Source organism: Capsicum annuum, chromosome 12 (genome assembly GCF_002878395.1).
Source record: "Capsicum annuum cultivar UCD-10X-F1 chromosome 12, UCD10Xv1.1, whole genome shotgun sequence".
Lineage (NCBI taxonomy): Eukaryota > Viridiplantae > Streptophyta > Magnoliopsida > Solanales > Solanaceae > Capsicum > Capsicum annuum.
In genome coordinates this window covers 65892578-65898442 of record NC_061122.1, presented here as the reverse complement: position 1 = coordinate 65898442, position 5865 = coordinate 65892578, and positions in this window count along the sequence as shown.

The window sequence follows — 5865 nt, the reverse complement described above, 5'->3', positions numbered from 1 at the left end:
TATTTCAATGTCATGACAATTCCTTGATGCACATAATTTTATAGCCTCCAGTATTATTGTCATCTCTGCCATTATATTAGTAATAAAACCCAGGCCACCTGCTTGAGCGTATATTAAATTTTCATCTTCTTCTCTCACAACAAATTCATATGCTCCTTGTCCCGGATTGCCCTTAGAAGCCCCATCTGTATTGCACTTTAATCTCCCCTGTTCTGGTGGATTCCATTTTATTGCATAGCAAAACAACCTTGGCTTGTGCTTTTTAAAATGTGTCACCATATCTGCCCAATTATTTTCTGTTTCTTTAACAGAGGGAATTTCAACTGTATAAAATGTTTGAGCAATGTCATCACTTAATTGTTCATGTTTTCAAAACTTTGACTCTCTTCATGCTTAAGTTTCTTTCTCCTTTTCCATAGAACCCATACTATAATAGCTAGTAACACCTTATAGATTTGCTGTAATTTTGTGGGTGTTTCTTTAAACCACCACATTCTGATCACATGTGGTAGCTGTGCTCCTTCAACTTTAATACTTGTAAATTCAGCAAACTGCTTCCATAGCTTAGTAGCTATGAGAGCTGTTAGAAATAGAATTATTTATCAATATTTTGATTATCATTTCTAATCGCACGAAGCGTGAATAATTTCACTAATAATTACATAAATTTAAATTAACAGGCGACTTTTCAACAGAGCCTTAAAATTTATGTGAAGTAAAACACATTAATATTTATTTATAGGGTCACAAAGACACATACTCCAAATCCAACAAAGCAGCCCAAATATGCATTTTTGGGTCGGGACAAAACCAGCTGACAGGTTAGTCGGGACTAACTAAATAGAAAATATTGAGTGCAGAAATCAGTTGCTGATGGAAACTCCATTGCACTTATCTCTCCCTTCACTACATTACTCGGTAAGAATTGTATTCTTTCTATTTTCTACCTTTTGACAAACTCTAAATTCTTTTATCTTTCTGTCTAAAATGCGATTTTTTAAAATAAAAAAAAGAATTACAAAAATGCCCTAAATTATATAGTAATTGAGTATCATTTGTACTGTATTAACTACACTGATCATATATGCAAGGATAATATATAGACTATAAATTTGTTCAGTGAGTGAAATTGAGTTTTTCTGGAGAAGAATTTGGAATTGATTTTGTTTTCTGTAAGTACTACTGTGTACTGTGTTGATACGGTGGTGGAGTAACTTAAGGAATTTGAAACATAAATGGGAGATGAAAAAGAAGCTTTTTATGTTGTGCGTAGAGGGAATGTGATCTTGATGTATAAGAATCTGAGTGATTTAAAGGCTCTACTATGATCTTTTGTATGTTTAATTTACCTTTTGTGTAAAAGTTGAAGCTTGATTAATTAAGTACAATTAATAGTGTTAACAGGTATTTATTTTCGGATAATTCAGGTTGGTGAACCAGTTATAAGTGTTTATAAAGGGATCACATGGCTAAGCAACCTAAAGAGTATTTGGCTTCTCATAGACTCAGAAATGCAATGTATTCTATGGATTTCAGTGATGTTCGAGATGATCTCTTTGGGATACTCATGCCATGCCCTTTTTGGGTTAGAACGTTGATCCCTTTACTGTTATTGAACCTCCAGTTAATGTAATTATTTTATCTATTTAATAATATTGTTTACTCGTTTTAACTATTTTATGATAGTTGGGTCTAATTTTGGCTAATGTGGATGCTAAATTGTCTGACTTTCAAAGTTTCATACCTATCTTTCTAGTATCATGGTTTAAGCATATAGTAGTGTGTTTCTAACCTTGACTGACTGCATAATTCTTCTCGGTCAGGCTGAACTAATTTTTTTTTATCTTTCAACTATGTTATCGGCAATTGAGTAGGAGTAATTCACATGTTGTATTTACTCCAGATAGTGGTTTTTTACTGGCAACAAAGTGATAGTAATAAACATGTTGTGTCTACTCCATTTTGGTGGCTTTTTATGTCTTTAGGTGTATGTCTTTTGCCTAGCTCTGATGATATCTTCTTTTGTGTGGCACTGGTGTTTTCATGTACCTCTTTTTTCTAAAGAAAAAGAACAATTGTAATAATGAATGCAACTGTTATTGATCATTTTGACATGATATACATCTCATTGTTCCTCTTTGCTTCACCTTCATCTCATCATTGAAATAAGTAAAAAATTACATTGAGGACCATTTCATGCATGCAACGTTTAAATTTTCCCTTGTTTTTGCAGCAACTTGGCTCTTCAAAAGATAAAATTTATCGGAAAGAATTTTCAAGAAAAGTGGATGCAAGTAATCTCTTAATGGTCAATCTAGGTTATTCTTTCCTTGATTAGATGGGTATGTCTCTCTTGAAAGGTTCATAACTGATATACTTTCTTTTATGCTCAGCATTAGTCATCACAACAACTATATCATCAGTTACCGCAAAGCATTAATATGTTGTGAAGTAGGATGGATGTAAATTTTGTACACATTGTCCATTATTAAGCTTGTGCTTTTCCTGGAATAAGAAACTAAATTTCTGGGCAAGTAGTGGTGATTTCCTCGATAACTATTTAAATAGAAAGAGGCTATAGTTAATAGCATACTAACTTTTTGTTAATAACATATGTTGTTTCATTAGCTAATTTCCAACAAAGTATAGAGAAAATTAACCATAATGACCCTACAATCTTTATAAATGATCACTAAATTAATGATAATGTCTTTTGAATCTTCTAAACTGAAAATGTGATGAGTAATTTAAAGAATGCAATTAAGAAATTCTTTTTAGGTTTATACTACATCAAACAAATAGGAAAAATTAAGAAAAATCTCAAATAAAGATGAACTTTTAAAATAAAATAATAGAAATAATTTATTTTTTTTAAAAAAGAAAAAAGATAAACATCACCTTGTCTATATTTCTTCGTGCACGAAAATTAATGCGTGAAAGATAACGTTGTTGTTTACATTGATGCGTGAAAGATAAAGTTTTAATTAATATGGAATATGAAATACATGTGTAATAGTCAGTCCCATATTGGGACTGTTTCTCTAATAAATGTGTCTATATCTTTTTTTTTTCACCAAAAAAATGAGTAAAAAATTCCCAAAAAATGAGAAAAAAAGGTAAATGTCAATGCGGCCTCTTAGACATGCCACATCAGCATGGTCTTGATTCTCTTATATATATATATAGAGAGAGAGAGATTTCTCGCAGATAAAATTTATCATTATCTTAATTGCACATTTGACTGCACCATAACAATTCCTTCTCTGCCTGTTTTTGTGAACGTGTAAATCCTTATTTTTCCTTTTTGTTTAAATTAAATGGCATCATTGAAAAAATCAATTGACATTTTAGGACAAAAAATAGATAGTGTTATAAATGTATTTACATTATAATGAATGTCTATCAAGATCTACTTTGATATCTATTAGGATTTGAAGCATCTGTCTTTTACTCAGACTGGGAGTAAATTTTTCCTATAAATAAAGGGGTTTTGTTCATTGTATTGACAATCTTATGATCTCTCATCCCTCAAGAAGTAATAAGAATTACTCTCTCTACTCTTCTTCTTTATTCTTTCTTATTTTATAACACGTTATCAGCACGAGACTCTGCCAAACAAGGTGAGATTATAAATCTGAAGGATTTCAAGGTTAGTAATTGTTTATATTATCTTTCTTTTGCTACTACTAATATAATCATTATTGGATTTGAGGAAAAATAATTGATTTGGAACCATTTATATTTTAGATTTATTCCTCAAGAACAATACTATCAAAAGGGATGATAATATGTTGGGTTCAAGTCCCATCAATTTATGCCTAAAACGCTTTTATATGGATAATACATTGAGATTGGATCTCAATGCATGTATTGATGATATTGTGATGGCCAAGGCAAAATAATGGGTGTTTGATGAAAAGTCATAAAATTCAACCCATTGAATATGCTCCATTCCATGAAGTGAATATGGTAGCAATATATTATAAGTCTAAAATATAATAACCTACTTCATTCTTGAGGTGTATGTGGTAGCAGTGGATAATATGTTTGAAAGAAGATAAGTGATTGAATGCACGAATATACGCGTGGACGGACAATGTGATAATGATCATAAAAAATGATGATATTTTTGCACGCGTATTATGATCATAAGATATGTTAGAGAAAAATTCTCTAGATCATATGTATGCCTCGAGTTGCTCCTGAAGTAGCAATATTTTGAACGAGGTTCTAAGCTATCATAATTTGATACGCTTAAGGCATGATTATATTTCATTCCTGGGGAATGAAAAGCTTATTAATGCAAACGTGCACTTGATTGTGATGGTATCACAACTCACCTCCGAAAGAGGTTGAAAATTTGAGAAAGCTATTTTGAAATCTACTTCTGAAGTAGTAAACCTGAAATTTATAGTAAATTTGAAATTTACTAAAGCAAAAACACATATCATGATAAACTTGGATTTTACTAGCATAAAAGTTCATAAGTTGACATAAACGATTGCGGCATCTTAAAGATGTGCATATTAAGTATTAAACATATATTGAAGCATTCAAAAATTCTTCATGAACTTTAATGTTGCTTGTTCTCATGATACGTTGGTTGGACCAACTAATTTTGGGATTGGATCCCTCAAAATCTGAAAAGAATAAAAGGTGAATAGAGGTCCGTTCATCTATCATGTGATATATTGAAAAGATGCATCAATAAGATAATCACATATACATTCATTGTCAACCTGCAATTTGACATTCATAAAGTTGCTTGCTTAACAAAATTGAGTTAAGAACATAATTTTCAGATTGTGCAATCAAGAAAGTTATCTTGATGATGATAGTTTGGCATTGAATGCCTTCGATAAATAGCTAAACCATCGCTAATGAGAACAAAGCTTCATGTGTTGATCTGAAATATGATATGTTGCATACAATAACACTTGTATGCATTAGGCCAATAAATTATGATTATTTCTTCCCCTCAATTGGTTCAAGGTCATCAACCAACTATTCCATCTAATAGTTTTGATGTGCGGTATACTATTAATGAATGTGTCATGATGCACAAAGATGGATCCATCAAAGAAGATGGAGGATATATGCTAGCTTACCTAACATAAGGGGGAGATTATAAACAACTATGAAGTATGTTAGGAATTATCATCAGATCCCCATTCAAAAGATAATTCAAGTCAAATGCCGAACACATCTCATATTTAAGCTGCAAGTGCACCTATTTTATGTCTCTAAAGGACAAAGTCTATGCATGCGTGAAGCGTGATAGACCAATCGGTTCTAAATGAAATAGTACTTGTATAGAATAAGGAGCAAATAATCATAATAAGAAGGTAATATGCACTTGAAAACCCTATGACATAACACTTCATGAAACTTATGAGAGGTTTATATACCTAAAAATAATGAAGTGATGAGATCTCAAAATGTTATGTCGTATTGTGAACCGATACGAAATGATATATCATCAATATCTTTGACACAATATTGGCGCAATATTGTGAAAGAATATGAGGATTTGGATTCTACATTTATTTAAGTATGCTGACGTAGAAACATTTATCAAGTGATATGAAAGGGTGCATCTTGGTAAGTGAAAACTTATTTGATTTGCAGTCTAGACACTTAAAGATGACACACATAAAATGTTGAATATTGTCACTTGAAAAAATTTGTATGAAAACTTCTTTAAGGATTCAAAATATAAAAGTTTCTAGGAAACTTATTGATAATCCTTATATTGTATAAGCTTATAACTTGAAAATTATTGAAACTATTGGAGAGTTTTCAAAAGCAATAAGATTATTTGCTGAAATGAGAAATATACCAATTTGAATTGGTTATGAAGTACCA